Source organism: Lepidochelys kempii, chromosome 1 (genome assembly GCF_965140285.1).
Source record: "Lepidochelys kempii isolate rLepKem1 chromosome 1, rLepKem1.hap1, whole genome shotgun sequence".
NCBI classification, from domain to species: Eukaryota; Metazoa; Chordata; order Testudines; family Cheloniidae; genus Lepidochelys; species Lepidochelys kempii.
The window spans coordinates 115,612,149-115,628,126 of NC_136380.1; the positions used below are offsets into that span (position 1 = coordinate 115,612,149).

At 38.5% G+C, this 15,978-nt stretch overlaps 1 protein-coding gene across 8 annotated transcripts in view; it reads right to left on the reverse strand.

Annotated features, from left to right (window-relative positions):
- Positions 1 to 15,978, reverse strand: part of NCK2 (NCK adaptor protein 2) — a 162,889-nt gene that overhangs the window by 97,069 nt on the left and 49,842 nt on the right. For 6 of the 8 annotated variants that reach the window (XM_073351333.2, XM_073351287.2, XM_073351304.2 and 3 more), the window contains one exon: positions 8,863 to 8,936. The exons of the other annotated variants lie outside the window; for them this stretch is intronic. The gene's annotated coding sequence lies outside the window, so the exon portion shown is untranslated. The remainder of the gene's footprint in view (positions 1 to 8,862; positions 8,937 to 15,978) is intronic. 8 annotated transcript variants of the gene reach the window in all.

The following is a 15,978-nucleotide window of genomic DNA, read 5'->3' on the forward strand; positions in this document are numbered from 1 at the left end:
AGAACTGATTTAAGCAGGGCATCACTTTGTGGAAACCATGATCCCCAAACATTGAGGGAAGGTGGTTCAGACTTCCCACTAAGTGATTTGATTTCCTGCAATATAATTTGCCGTTGGAGTCAGGAGATTTTTTTTCCACATAAGAATATTCTACTTCTCTCCATCCTTGCATGTCCACATAAATAAAACCTACTACACAATCTTTCCTACCTGACAAACTTTTGTTTTTAAAGGATTCTTAAAAATTCAGAGCGCTTTCATCGTGGCTCTTGGTTCTAGCATAGTGGCATTTATTTTTTTCTCTTAATAGCATCATCTCTTGGATATCTTCCTACATTCCAAATGAGCTCCTCAGCCAAATAGGCAAGCATTTGTGGATACTATGCACCAATTTGGTTAAAACAGAGATCCTATTTAACTCTCCACTAAACACCACTAACACAGAGAGGCTTTCATGAGGTGATATGAAAAGTCAACTACATAATTTGCCCTAGCTACCTAAAAAATTCCCTTTTCTTCCACAACCATGATCTTCCATGATGTTCAGTTGGAACAATAAAATTGTTGACCAAATGGTAGAAAGTTTATGCATGTATAAGACAGAATTTCTGCTGGAGCAGGAACTGAAATATCAAATTTTCTTGGTATTAACCAAAAATTTATTGAGGTTAAAAATTGAGTCAGTTTCTATTAAAGAAACATAATATCAATTAAAAGATTCCTCATATAACCTCTAGATGTCTCAACCAGATCATGTGACCTCAAAAAGGTGGGAAGTGAACTCCTCCCGACAAGCACCTTTTAATACATGTACCTGATCAACACTGACCTTAACCAGTACAGGACAGTCTTTCACAGGAAATTCTCCACAGCATTCTTTTCTGAATGTTGATCCTTACAATTTGGCAGTGACATGTAGCTTCAGTCCTAATCTGGCTATTTGGCATTGGCTACTGCTTACTTCAACTCCCTTCCACCCAAAAATTATTATATTTTCTCTTTCTCTTAGTCACTGAAGAGATAGCACATTCTCACTGTTGCACACATACAAGAAGTGTGAATACACTTAAGGTTTTAATTACCATCTGTTCGGAGGGAAGAAAATTGTTCAGATACTATGGTGTCTAGCATCAATATTAGAATCCTGATAACAAAATGTGAGTAATAATTCAAAGGGCAACTGACATGTTCTCAATCCTTCCAACTATGAAGAATCCATGTTCCTACTGATAGCATTCCCAGCAGTGAATCAGTACAAATGGCAACCTCATTGTTCAAATCTGACTTAAACTGAGAATCATGTAAAATAGCTATCCTTTGACAGCTGTTTTGAGGCTTCAATACTGCTCCTAATAGACAAGTTACATATATATTTGAGGTTCTAATTTTGAGTCTCCTAGGTTTGGAAAGTGTGTGTATGTAAACACACACACACACACCACATCTACCTTTTGTACCACTGCTGGCTTACATGAAACGAGTGAGATGATGATAGCTTCACTTCTTTTGCCCCACCCATTACATAGTCAAATTATGCAAGGTTATTAAAAAAAAATGTAGACTGCATGTCAAAGCACTACTGAAAATGTGCATGTTTATATTTAATTGCATTTTCAGTTTAAACCCCAGGGCCTCAGAGTGACTAACACCTTTAACTTAGAAACCAATTAATTCTCCCAAAATCCCCAATCACAAAGTTGTGAGCCCAATTCTTACAATCTGGAATCACAGAATATCAGGGTTGGAAGGGACCTCAGGAGGTTATCTAGTCCAACCCCCTGCTCAAAGCAGGACGAATCCCCAACTAAATCATCCCAGCCAGGGCTTTGTCAAGCCTGACCTTAAAAACTTCTAAGGAAGGAGATTCCACCACCTCCCAAGGTAACGCATTCCAGTGTTTCACCACCCTCCTAGTGAAAAAGTTTTTCCTAATATCCAACCTAAACCTCCCCCACTGCAACTTGAGACCATTACTCCTCGTTCTGTCACCTGCTACCACTGAGAACATCCTCTTTGGAACCCCCTTTCAGGTAGTTGAAAGCAGCTATCAAATCCCCCCTCATTCTTCTCTTCCACAGACTAAACAATCCCAGTTCCCTCAGCCTCTGCTCGTAAGTCATGTGTTCCAGTCCCCTAATCATTTTTGTTGCCCTTCGCTGGACTCTCTCCAATTTTTCCACATTTTCCACACACGTAGTGTGGGGCCCAAAACTGGACACAGTACTCCAGATGAGGCCTCACCAATGTCGAATAGAGGGGAACGATCACGTCCCTCGATCTGCTGGCAATGCCCCTACTTATACATCCCAAAATGCCATTGGCCTTCTTGGCAACAACGGCACACTGTTGACTCATATCCAGCTTCTCGTCCACTGTAACCCCTAGGTCCTTTTCTGTAGAACTGCTGCCGAGCCATTCGGTCCCTAGTCTGTAGCAGTGCATGGGATTCTTCCGTCCTAAGTGCAGGACTCTGCACTTATCTTTGTTGAACCTCATCAGATTTCTTTTGGCCCAATCCTCTAATTTGTTTAGGGCCCTCTGTATCCTGTCCCTACTCTCCAGCGTATCTACCTCTCCTCCCAGTTTAGTGTCATCTGCAAACTTGCTGAGGGTGCAATCCACACCATCCTTCAGATCATTAATGAAGATATTGAACGAAACCGGCCCCAGGACCGACCCTTGGGGCACTCCACTTGATACCGGCTGCCAACTAGACATGGAGCCATTGATCACTTCCCATTGACCCCGACAATCTAGCCAGCTTTCTGTCCACCTTATCGTCCATTCATCCAGCTCATACTTCTTTAACTTACTGGCAAGAATACTGTGGAAGACCATGTCAAAAGCTTTGCTAAAGTCAAGGAAAAACACGTCCACTGCTTTCCCCTCATCCACAGAGCCAGTTATCGCGTCATAGAAGGCAATTAGATTAGTCAGGCATGACTTGCCCTTGGTGAATCCATGCTGACTGCTCCTGATCACTTTCCTCTCCTCTAAGTGCTTCAGAATTGATTCCTTGAGGACCTGCTCCATGATTTTTCCAGGGACTGAGGTGAGGCTGACTGGCCTGTAGTTCCCAGGATCCTCCTTCTTCCCTTTTTTAAAGATGGGCACTACATTAGCCTTTTTCCAGTCATCCGGGACTTCCCCCGATCGCCATGAGTTTTCAAAGATAATGGCCAATGGCTCTGCAATCACATCAGCCAACTCCTTTAGCGCTCTCGGATGCAGTGCATCCGGCCCCATGGACTTGTGCTTGTCCAGCTTTTCTAAATAGTCCCAAAACACTTCTTTCTTCACAGAGGGCTGGTCACCTCTTCCCCATGTTGTGCTGCCCAGTGCAGCAGTCTGGGAGCTGACCTTATTCGTGAAGACAGAGGCAAAAAAAGTATTGAGTACATTAGGTTTTTCCACAATCTCTGTCAATAGGTTGCCTCCCTCATTCAGTAAGGGGCACACACTTTCCTTGACTTTCTTCTTGTTGCTAACATACCTGAAGAAACCCTTCTTGTTACTCTTAACATCTCTTGCTAGCTGCAATTCCAGGTGTGATTTGGCCTTCCTGATTTCACTCCTGCATGCCCAAGCAATATGTTTATACTCTTCCCTGGTCATTTGTCCAATCTTCCACTTCTTATAAGCTTCTCTTTTGTGTTTAAGATCAGCAAGGATTTCACTGTTAAGCCAAGCTGGTCGCCTGCCATATTTACTATTCTTTCTACACATCGGGATGGTTTGTCCCTGTAACCTCAATAAGGATTCTTTAAAATACAGCCAGCTCTCCTGGACTCCTTTCTCCCTCATGTTATTCTCTCAGGGGATCCTGACCACCAGTTCCCTGAGGTTGTCAAAATCTGCTTTTCTGAAGTCCAGGGTCCGTATTCTGCTGCTCTTCTTTCTTCCTTGTGCGAGGATCCTGAACTCGACCATCTCATGGTCACTGCCTCCCAGGTTCCCATCCACTTTTGCTTCTCCTACTAATTCTTCAGCTGTTGTAAACAGTCACGCTTCCTTTGGATAAAGTAAAGATATAAACTATTTACCAGCCCAATCATAATGCTTTCAGCATTCTGGGACACTCCTCTTCTGATGTTACTTAACTGTGTCAGATATCTAGCAGTGATGCAGCATTTAGAGATATCCATCGCATTCTAAGCCATCCCATGATATAAGTGTATCTATAATCAACTCACAAAACCTGACACAGTTACATGCTTTAAATGGGATTACTTTAATTCTGGGTTGTTTCTACTTATAGTATCACCTTAGAAAAATTAGAACAAAATCCCAATCAATTTGGTGCATTAGGTTAAGTCTAAATCATGATTTTAGATCCAGCTCCCACTTCTGCAACTGGCTCTGTGTGGGACCTTGGTCAAATCACTTAAGATTTGATTCTTTAAGGTGCTAAACACTCTGACCCCCATCCAGGAAAGCATTTTAAGCACATGCTTAATTTTTAAGCACATGAATAAAGTTAAGTATATGCTTCAATCTTTGCTGGGTTGGCCAGAGTACTCAGCACTTGACAGGCATAAACCCTTAATTTCTCTGGGTCTCAGAACTAGGAAATATGATAAATCAAATTAGGAGGTACAGAGTGCACAAAGGCAACTTTGGCTAGTAAGCTACACAACAAGAAAAAATTGTTATTCCTCTTTTACTTTTTTAAAATGAACTGAATTCTTAACAATTAATTTCAATTGCGTGGCAGTTTTGTGATGATGATGATGATGTGGAATCTGATAAATCAGAAACTAGATTGAAATCACAACAGCATATCACAGAAACCACTTTAGAACCATAAGAGGGTACTATATGTAACAACAGATCGGGGCTGCATTTGATGCTGATACTTAGAGTGGAAAGGCTCCATATCAGATTATAACTATAAGTTCTAGATTTGGTTCTGACAAGGACAGAAAATGTTATAGTTCTACAAATGCAATGAGGATTGGCCAAATGTACAAACACTGAATGTACAAACAAGTGTTCTTGAATGATCCATTTCCGATACTAGTTAAAAACAAACATGGTGTTGATTTCCAAATGAGGACTTCTCTAATTATTACACTCACACACAAAAATCTGTTTAAACTGGCTAACTGTTTTGATCAAGAGAAAATTAAATAATTTATATAATGTATAACACACAGTCAACTCTTTTCTCAAGTGTATTTATATCTTGCTAATAAATTTTCATTGCCTAAAACAATTGTTTAAAAATACTGTGTCACTGCAAGAGGGTTAGTGCAGTATTCTGTAACTTCAATCAATAAAAGAAACTAAATTTCAATAAATCTTTTCCATATAAACCTAGAGCTGCATTTAAGGATTAGATTTACACCAGGTACACCAGTACTGCTTGACATAATTGACTGAAGTTATGTCTACATTTAAACTGCTACAGCGGCACAGCTGCGGTGCTTCAAATCTACCTCCCTGAGAGGCAGTGGCAGAATTTTTCTGCCAGCCTAGCACTGTCTACACCAGGGAGTTAGGTTGGCTTAACTACACTGCTCAGGGGTGTGGATTTTTTACACCCCAAGCAACATAGTTGGGTAACATAGTTTTTAGTCTAGACCTGACCTGAATCTTTGTTTTTTGACATGGCACCAAGTACCTATTTAGTTTGTACTCTTTATCCTTTTAGCAATTTGTATTATACCAAAATGTGTATAGCATCAAGCTGGAAGAGTGCATAATATTTTCTTGAAAGTTTTAACTTAATATAAATCCTGAAGCAGTCTCACCCACATTAATGCTCAAACATAGTAAGCTCCAGTAAGCGTTCCAGAATCCATCACCATCAGCTAGCTTTATTAAATGTTCTTATTTATGGTTGTTCTCCTTTAATGATGAACTACAGAGTTGACATTTAAGATACTATAATAATTAAGTGCCCGATCCCACAAGGTGTTGGAGTACCCCCTACTTAGAGTTACTTCAACACTTTACTCACTGGTCCTAAACATAAGCACTGCAGAAATACTTATTGAGGATGTTTGTCACTCAACAGGCTTATCAAAATGAGGTCACAGTGGATTGTGATCAATTTTCATTTTACCTGTTTACATCTAATCTTGTCCAATTTAGGTTAAGTCTACACTGAAGAGTTTACAGCAGCACAGCTTTACCAACACAGCCGTGCCACTGTAAGGATTTCTTGTGTAGCTGCTCTCATGCTGACAGGAGAGAGCTCTCCCGTTGACATAATTAAATCACCCTCAATGATGGTGGTAGCTATATCGGTGGAAGAAACTCTCCCATCAATATACCGCTGTGCACATGACTACTTATGCTGATGAAAATTACGTCACTCAGGGGTGTGTCTTTTCACACCCTTGAGCAAGAAACATTTTGCTGACATAAGTACTAGTGTAGACGTGGCCTTAAACACTCTCTTCTTCACACGTGTATCATTAAATGACCTAATAAGCATATGCTGTAAGGGTTATGAAGAAAGATGCTCTTAAAAAAAAAAAAAAAAAAAAAGACTGATACCTATAAAATATACCTCCCATATATCCATTTTCTAAGTGTCTATAACCAAATTAATCCTTGCCAGTAAACATATGATTATCCAAAATATTTTAGCAAATATCTTGTACTGTAAAACTGTAAAATGTAACCCATTTTCTTTGACTGAAAGAAATTAGTAACAAGTCTCCCCAGTTTAAAACTGCAGCGTAATAGTCTTGGCAATATTACATTCTAAAACAGACTATATTTACACCCTCATGCTGGGATAACAAATTATTGCAAATCAGTCTCTCTGAAAAATCTTAAATTAGAATTTAGTGATGTTCTCATCACAAGATGTTCTTTAATGTGGCATTTAAGAATTACTCTGAGTAAGACAGAAATAATTCTACAAGTGAAAAATGAAGACTATTCTACTTCTGCACTTCAAATTATATTAATATCTTAGACAAACAAGTATCTGTATATAATAAAATTTACTGAAAACCATTACACATTGAAGCACACAAAGTTTAATGTAACAGACAATTCTGACTTACACTAAGTGTCCTAGTTTTAAATGTATTAAATATGAAAGTAGATATTCTCAGAACATGTGCAGTCACTACATTACTTATGAAAAGCATAAAAACCACATGTGGCTACAAAAAATAAACGATGTATATCACAAAATAAATTTTTTACTATGTAAACCCACATTTGAATTAAGTACATACTTTGGGCCTGATTCAGCAAAGCACATAAGCACGTCCTTAACTTAAATTGTGTAAATTATCCTATAAATGGCAACTGTACTTGTCACAGGTTAAGATTAAACATGAATCAGTGCTTTGTGTACAAAAAGCTTCTACTGTTGTCTTTTACCAAACTAGTTCAAGTACTTCTACCTCTACTATAAGAAGAAAGTCTAGAGGTATGCAAAAAAAAAAAGTACAGTATGTATGTGTGCACATACACATACCTCTTTTTAATTTCACAAGGATTGTTGTTTTGTTCTTATTTTAAGTGGTTCACCTAACATCGACTCACAAAGTCTATCAGGAAATGGCAAAACTCTGAGCTAAGTGGTGTGCAAATCCTTGACTATTATGTAACAGTATACCACTACAAATAGTGGCATTTCATCTTTCATATGAAAAATAGAAAGTATTGTTAAAAAAGGTTTGGTAAAGTCAGTGGTATTTTTTTGTTTTTGTTTTCCCTTTTGTTAAGATACATCTTTGACAATTCACATACAATAAAATGTCACTACATTTATGCTAAAAACTCATTACAAATTACTATGTTTAAGTTAGCCACTACAAACAAGCAAAGATAAAAAAGTAAAAATAATGCATTACTAAGTACACATGTATTTATTTAACAAGTGATGTTTAGTTTCTATCATTATACAGGTTCTTAACAGAACTCAAAACGAATTAAAAGCATATTCAGTACTTCCATATTACCTTCCATCTAAACATTTCAATTACTTTGTACATTTTCAAGAACTCAGTCTCACACAACATCCTTTTTCCTTTTATAGATGAATAAACTAAGGAGCAGAGAGATTAGATGATTTCGTCTCAATAAATTTAAGAAATATATGGCAGAGCCATGAACAGAACATTGCTCTCATGGCTCCCAACTCTATACAGCAGCCACAAGACTATTCAGTGTTCTGTTGTATTTTTTTTGTAAACTGAGGTCTTAGTAAGATGAAGCCTCTTCACACAGCATTCTGCTAATAAATTTCTGCTAAATCCTGGTGACAGAGAACAGTTGCCATGTGCAAATGGTGTGGTGTGTGCATTAGGAAAATAGGAATTAACAAAATTCTTCTGTAAAATGAATCTTGTATAAGACACAATTTAATCAGGCAACCTCATGTCTTTGGAGACTGCCCAAAAAATATCCTTAAAATGTACCAACTACAGTTCTGCTGATCCTTTATAAGAAGGCCATGTAGATTAAGCAAGTGATAAACAAAATTCTATTTGTCTTTAAACATTGTATGCAATAGTATTTATTTTATGGAGCTAGTTTTTAGGAAACCATGAGGAATCAATGCTGAGCCTGTTAATAAAGCAAAGCTAACAAACTATGGCTGAGGACTGTAAAAAAAAAAAAAATCCTGAAGCAAGATAACAGACAATATAGGATAAGAGCCAAATACAGCTCTCAGCAATATCTAATTATTAAATCTGACCCTCTTCACTTATGAAAGAGAGCTAAAATTTACTTGGCTCAAATTAGCGGAGGAAAAAGCTTTAACACTTTTTTTGGTAGCTTAACAATTTATAAGCACTGAAGTACATTAAACAATCAGAGTAACAAATAATTCATCCAATTAGCTTCGTATCATCTTAAATTATGAGAAGGAGGCCGGAGTCAACTCACCTTTGGCACACTGTTAAAGGATCCAGACAGCGAAAGCCAGGATTTTCCAATAAAATTATGTTCACAAGAAGTCACTGAAACAGCAAAGATGCAGACATTTCAATTCTAGCAATAAATTTACCTCAGAATTTTTTTTTATGCAATTTGGATTAAGTTGTACGAAATTTTCAAAAGTAAATCTGTACAGCAGGGCAAGTATAGTGTGGCAGAATTTATTTAAGTTAATTTATTTGTTAGACTTCATTTGGTATGATCCGATACACCAAAAAATTATTCTTTATTTTCAACAAGAACTATATATAGAAGGATTGTAAAGAATTGTAGTCCATCCAAATAATCAAAACAGCATGCTGTGAGAGGCACTGTGTATAAACTGAAGTAAAAATACAGTAAGTTAAAATGACCACATTTGTCAAAGCGATTAACTTCTGCCCTTTCCTTTTTACAACAGTATATTAATTTGCCACCATGTTTTAAAATGCCATATAATAAACAGTGTTAATTATATCCGAGTAAATATTTTTAGTCATAGAATAATATTTTAGAAGGGACTATGAACAGTCATTGCCATTTTTAATTACATTTCAAACCCTGTAGAATGTCTGACAGCTCACATATTGCAAATCCATTAATTCATCATTGGTAGTACTGTGCTCCCAAAATGCTAAGACATACCCACAAAAATAGCTAGCCCAGTTTTAATCAAACAAACAAAACAAATCCAATTCAAGCAAGGAACAAAAATGACCGTTTTGTTGCGTTTAATTTTGTGGTGTAATTTTTAACTAATGAAAATTACTTCTCTGGCAGAGTGTCCTTGTTTGGTGGATGTATAGATTGCATCATGGAACAGGCCACCCAAATACCACGAGAACCTACTTCAATACAGAAATAAAACCCCCTCTGACCGAACACACTTAGTTGTCACCTACTTCTCCACACTGGAACTCATAAGTGGTAACATCAAACTACAACCCATACTCAAGGGGGACCCATCCTGAAAAAGTATTTTCTGAACCGCCTTTTCTGGCCTTCATACAAGCCCCAATTCTCTCCAACCTCATCATCAGAAGCAAGCTCCCCACAGACCAGGCCACACCAACTCAAAGGGGCACCAGATTCTGCCAGAACAACAGACGCAAAACCTGCATACTTATCTCCATTCCTACAATGATCAACACCCCTCCTCCCCCAACACTCCTTTCAAGATCTCTGGGTCCTACACATGCCTATCACACCATGCGGTGTACCCCATCCAGTGCACTAAATGCCCTGATAACAACTATGTGGGTGAAGTCAGACAATCACCACACTCTCTAATGAACTGACAGAGGAAAATGATAAGACAAAAAAACCATGCCACCTGTGGGTGAACACTTTTCACAAAGTGATTCCACTATATCTGACCTATCAGTGCTCATCCTCAAAGGAAACCTGCACAACCCTTTCAAAAGACAAGCCTGAGAGATTAAATTCATTACTTTGCTAGACACCGTTCCCAGAGAGTAGTTATCAGCGGTTCACAGTCATGCTGGAAGGGCATAACAAGTGGGGTCCCGCAGAGATCAGTTCTGGGTCTCATTCTGTTCTATATCTTCATCACTGATTTAGATAATGGCATAGAGAGTACACTTACAAAGTTTGCAGACGATACCAAGCTGGGAGGGGTTCCAAGTGCTTTGGAGGATAGGATTAAAATTCAAAATGATCTGGACAAACTGGAGAAATGGTCGGCACTAAATAGGATTCAGAGTAACAGCCGTGTTAGTCTGTATTCGCAAAAAGAAAAGGAGGACTTGTGGCACCTTAGAGACTAACCAATTTATTAGAGCATAAGCTTTCGTGAGCTACAGCTCACTGTAGCTCACGAAAGCTTATGCTCTAATAAATTGGTTAGTCTCTAAGGTGCCACAAGTCCTCCTTTTCTTTTTACTAAATAGGATGAAATTCAATAAGGACAAATGCAAAGTACTCCATTTAGGAAGGAATAATCAGTTGTACACATACAAAGTGGAAAATGACTGCCTAGGAAGAAGTACTGCAGAAAGGGATCTGGGGCCAATAGTGGACCACAAGCTTAATATGGGTTAACAGTGTAACACTGTTGCAAAAAAAGCAAACAACATTCTGGGATCTATTAGCAGGTGTGTTGTAAGCAAGACACAAGAAGTCATTCTGCTCCACTCCACGCTGATTAGGTCTCAACTGGAGTACCATGTCCAGTTCTGGGTGCCACATTTCAGGAAAGATGTGAACAAATTCGAAAAAGTCCAGAGAAGAGCAACAAAAATGATTAAAGTTTTAAAAAACATGACCTATGAGGGAAGATTGAAAAAATTGGGTTTGTTTCATCTGGAAAAGAGAAGACAGAGGCGACATGATAACAGTTTTCAAGTACATAAAAGGTTGTTACGAGGAGGGAGAAAAATTGTTCTTTACCTCTGAGGATAGGACAAGAAGCAATGGGCTTAAATTGTAGCAAAGGAGGTTTAGGTTGGACCTTAGGAAAAACTTGTCAGGGTGGTTATGCACTGGAATAAATTGTCTATGGAGGCTGTGGAATCTCCACCACTGGAGATTTTTAAGAACAGGAATGATCCAAATAGTACTTAATCCTGCCACGAGTACAGGGGACTGGACTAGATGACCTCTCGAGGTCCCTTCCAGGCCTATAATTCTATGGTGTTAATATACACACCAGATTTACGGCGTATTACAACAATTTGTGACACACTAACTCCTCTTTTTGTCTTATGAATACAGGGGTGCGAACAGGCCACTTCACCTTGAATGGTCCCTTAGAATGTGCTCACTACTTATGCTAAACTATCTCTTTGATCTTGTATTTAGCTGTAACACTCTGAATACCTTTCCCAGATCTGAGGAAGAGCTCTGTGTAGATCAAAAGCAGGTCTCTCTCACCAACAGAAGTTGGTCCAATACTACCTCACTCACCCACCTTGTCGCTCTGAAATTCAGTAGACAAAGGGGACAAGCAGAGGATTCTTGTGCCCTACTTTGGATTGACTGTAATTCTCACTGGAAATTAGCACTCTCTATTTGCAATTATAAGATTAAGAGCGATCCTGAAGGGAGGAAACAAATGAAGCAATATTAATTTGTGCCTTGGAGGGGGCAGAAATACTACCCCCACCCCTCCACTTACTGGCTAAAAATTCTGTAACATCCTGTTAGGTCTGTACCAGAAGAACACCCTGGATAACATGGAAAAAACATGTTTATTTTTACTCACAAAGTCTCCCTCTAATCCTAGCCCTTTTTTTCCAGTCCTCCACATACTTTAAAACTAAGTAGCTATTAGATAATTAATATGTCTCTACAAAATATTGTGCCCATTTGGTACCAACTTTGGTTTCTTTTGCCAGTTATTGTATTCCAGTTCATTGATAAATCTGTTAGCAGATATAATTGTGTGTGTTAGAAATTTTACTTCAAAAACAGTATTATTATTTTATTCATCCCCAGGCTTTTTTTGTTTTTCTCTCACTTTTGATTGCAAAGAAAGTAGTTTAGAACAGAGAGGGGACTTGGATTGCCAATTCTGGTTGGACGTATTATTGAAAGTTTCTTCGCATGACAATCTTTAATTAAAGATTAATCTTTAATTCCTGGAGACTCAAGGCCAACCCTAGAAGGTTAGCAACTCTAGAGGGAACTGGGTTAATTTTTTCCAAATATCTGAAGGGAAAATAATCCAGCATTTTTAACTGACACCCGTAGTTCCATTTTCGACACCTCAATCAACCTTCATAAAAACAGCTCAAAATAATAAGACCACCTGACAGTGTACAAATTTCAAAGGAAAAACAATACAACACCAAAACCTCTTTGATATTACTGATTTGATACTAAGGTCTGGTCTACACCACTGTAAGTCGACCTAGGTTGATAGGAGATGCTCTCCCACAAATTTACCTTCCGCCTCTCAGGGAGGTGGAGTACAGACATTGACGGGAGAGTGCTCTGCCATCGACTTAGCTTGTCTTCACCAGACCCACTAAATTGACACCGCTGCATCAATTGCAGCAGTGCCGATTTAGCCAAAAGTATACACAAGTCCTTAACACTGACACAACACACAACAGAGGGAGAGGCACACAAGTACAAGATGGAGGCTGGTCACCATCTTCTCTTGGCTCCATTCTGGTTTTGGTATCCTATGAAAATCTTTAGCTTGCTGGACATGATAAGCTACCCTGCTACATAGTAAACTGAGAACCACCTCCTTCAAACGACCAATTTTCACCCCCAACCAAAATGTTCACAGGTTAAGATGGGAAATGTGGGAGCTGCAAAACTACTGGCAATTTAAGGATGGGAATTTGGATCTCAAAAAAAGCTGAATAAAGAAACACAGAACTTATTAATAAAATACTCATTACAAGAATATTTCAATGACTAGAAAAAATTATCCCACAGAATATAGAAACAAAGGTTTGGACTGTAGAATAGCATCCCGATACAAGGTTTAATAACACTTACAGAACTCTAAAATATTAATTGTAAATAGGATAAAAAGTCATAACACAGGAGCAGCTGCACTTTGAAAACTCAGGATGACCTGGAAAACCTTTTCTCCTCATAAATAAAATGAACTCCTGTTTTAAGAAAATTATATGGGATAAGTTGTGTTCTCATCTGTGAAAAGGATAAGTCCTAATATTTCAAGTAGTATTTGGGGATAAGGAGAAAATGTCTTAAAAATAGTGCAAAATTTCTGGGACTTTAAATATCACAATTAATAGTCCATCCTTTGGCTCTGGATAAAAAAGTATGAAAATCCAGAGAGGATATTACTTATTCTTTCTTAAATCTTGCACTGTTAGGATATGTTTTGCCAGCCTAACACTTATTGTCCACACAGAAGTAAAGCAGGAGATGCTGACAATGGAAAGCAAGAAAATCTTTATATGGATCTGACTTAAAACTTTAATGTTTCCATTTTATTCTCCTGTTCTGGATATAAGCCACATGCAAAATAAGAAAAGGAGTACCTGTGGCACCTCAGAGACTAAAATTTATTTGAGCATACGCTTTTGTGAGCTACAGCTCACTTCATCGGATGCATTCAGTGGAAAATACAGTGGGGAGATTTATACACAGAGAGTGATCAGGTAAGGTGAGCTATTACCAGCAAGGGGGGGTGAGGGGAATCTTTTTGTAGTGATAGTCAAACTTGCAAATAGCTCACCTTACCTGATCACTCTCCTTACAGTGTGTATGGTAACACCCATTGTTTCATGTTCTCTGTGTATATAAATCTCCGCACTGTATTTTCCACTGAATGCATCCGATGAAGTGAGCTGTAGCTCACGAAAGCTTATGCTCAAATAGCTTATGCTCAAATAAATTTGTTAGTCTCTAAGGTGCCACAAGTCCTCCTTTTCTTTTTGCAGATACAGACTAACACTCTGCTGCTACTCTGAAACCATGAAAATAATACATTTTGAAAACAAAACCCCAACTATCATACAAATGATGGGGTCTAAATTAGCAGTTATCACTCAAGAAAGATCTTGGCTAATAGCCACTGAAGGATCTGTCCTTCATGAATTTGTGGACAGCCATTGTGGACAGCTCTCTTAAAAACACCCAACTCAGTATGCAGCAGGAGTCAAAAAAAGCTAACTAAATGTTAGGAACCATTAGGAAAGGGATAGATAATAAGACAGAAAATATCACAATCATGTAAAACTGTGGTACGCCCATACCTTAAATACTGCATGCAGTTCTGGTCACCTCATCACAAAAAAGTTATATTAGAAATGAAAAAGGTACAGAAAGGGTAACAAAAATAATTAAGGGTATACGACTGATTCTGTAGGCCTGAGACCTGATCAAACCTCCCCCCATACTAAACCAGCCTTGGGAGTTCACCATTAAAATTGAAATTAAAAGAAAAAAAGGAACAACAGCTGCTGCTAAAGCACCCCCACCTCAGGAATGTCCCTAAGGAGAGTTATAACCACTAAGGTTGTAAAGGCACTGGGAAATTAGGGAGAATACAGAAAAAGACATAACAAATGGTAAGATAAACTATGAGCAGCATTTTATGCTGACCATCTGCACAAACAGAGAAGGTCACAACTAAGTTACAATTTGGGCATGAAAGACAAAATGTAAAGAACTTGGGTAGGAAGGAGGACATATTGGTGCCAATGTATAATTGGTTAAAATTTTTGTTATTTAGGAGTGTGGGATAATGTGATAGGTTTAGTAAATTTGAAGGAGATAGCTAGTTTTACCTACACAATGTAAATCAAAAATAATGTTCTTTGGGAACCATTTCCAGACTGCAGTTCAACATTAAGCTGCTGGAATTCTGACCCCTCTGCATGACCGTGATGTGCAGAGGCATCGGCAGGAACCCCCAGATGAGTCTATCCTGACTGGCCATCGAGTGAAATTTGTCTGTATATTGGGAGTGGTGAGCATAAGAGATTTGCTTGGTATCCGTATTCTGTGTGTGTTGCTGATAAATAGATGTTTAGAGCACAGCTGTTTACAGCTCTCTCACTGGGAAAAGATTTCACAGACCTGTAGAGCCCTGAGCCCCCAGGAGAGAAAAGGCAGGTACTTAAATTGACCAGGTTTCTTCCTGAGCCCTGGGGGGCAGGCAAGGATAGGTGCCTTATACCCTAAGCCCTAGGAAAGGGAAAGGGTGGGAGTGCCTAAATTGATTGGGTCATGCCTTGACCCCTCAGTAGGGTATAGGCGGGGTGCCCTAGATTTTTGCAGGTAACAATTCCTTATGAGGAGAGATTTAAAAGCCTGGGACTGTTCAGCTTAGAAAAGAGATGACTAAGGGGGGATACAATAGAAGTCTTTAAATCATGAATGGTGTGGAAAAGTGAACAGGGAAGTGTTATTTACCCTGTCACATAACACAAAACCAGGGGACACCCAATAAAATCAATAGGTTTATAACAACTCATAGGAAGTACTTCTTCACACAACGCACAGTCAATCTGGGGAACTCATTGCCTGAGGATGTTATGAAGGCCAAAAGTATAACTGGGTTGAAAAAAGAATTAAATAAATTCATGAAGGACAGATCCTTCAATGGCTAAGATGGTCAGAGATCCAACCTCATGC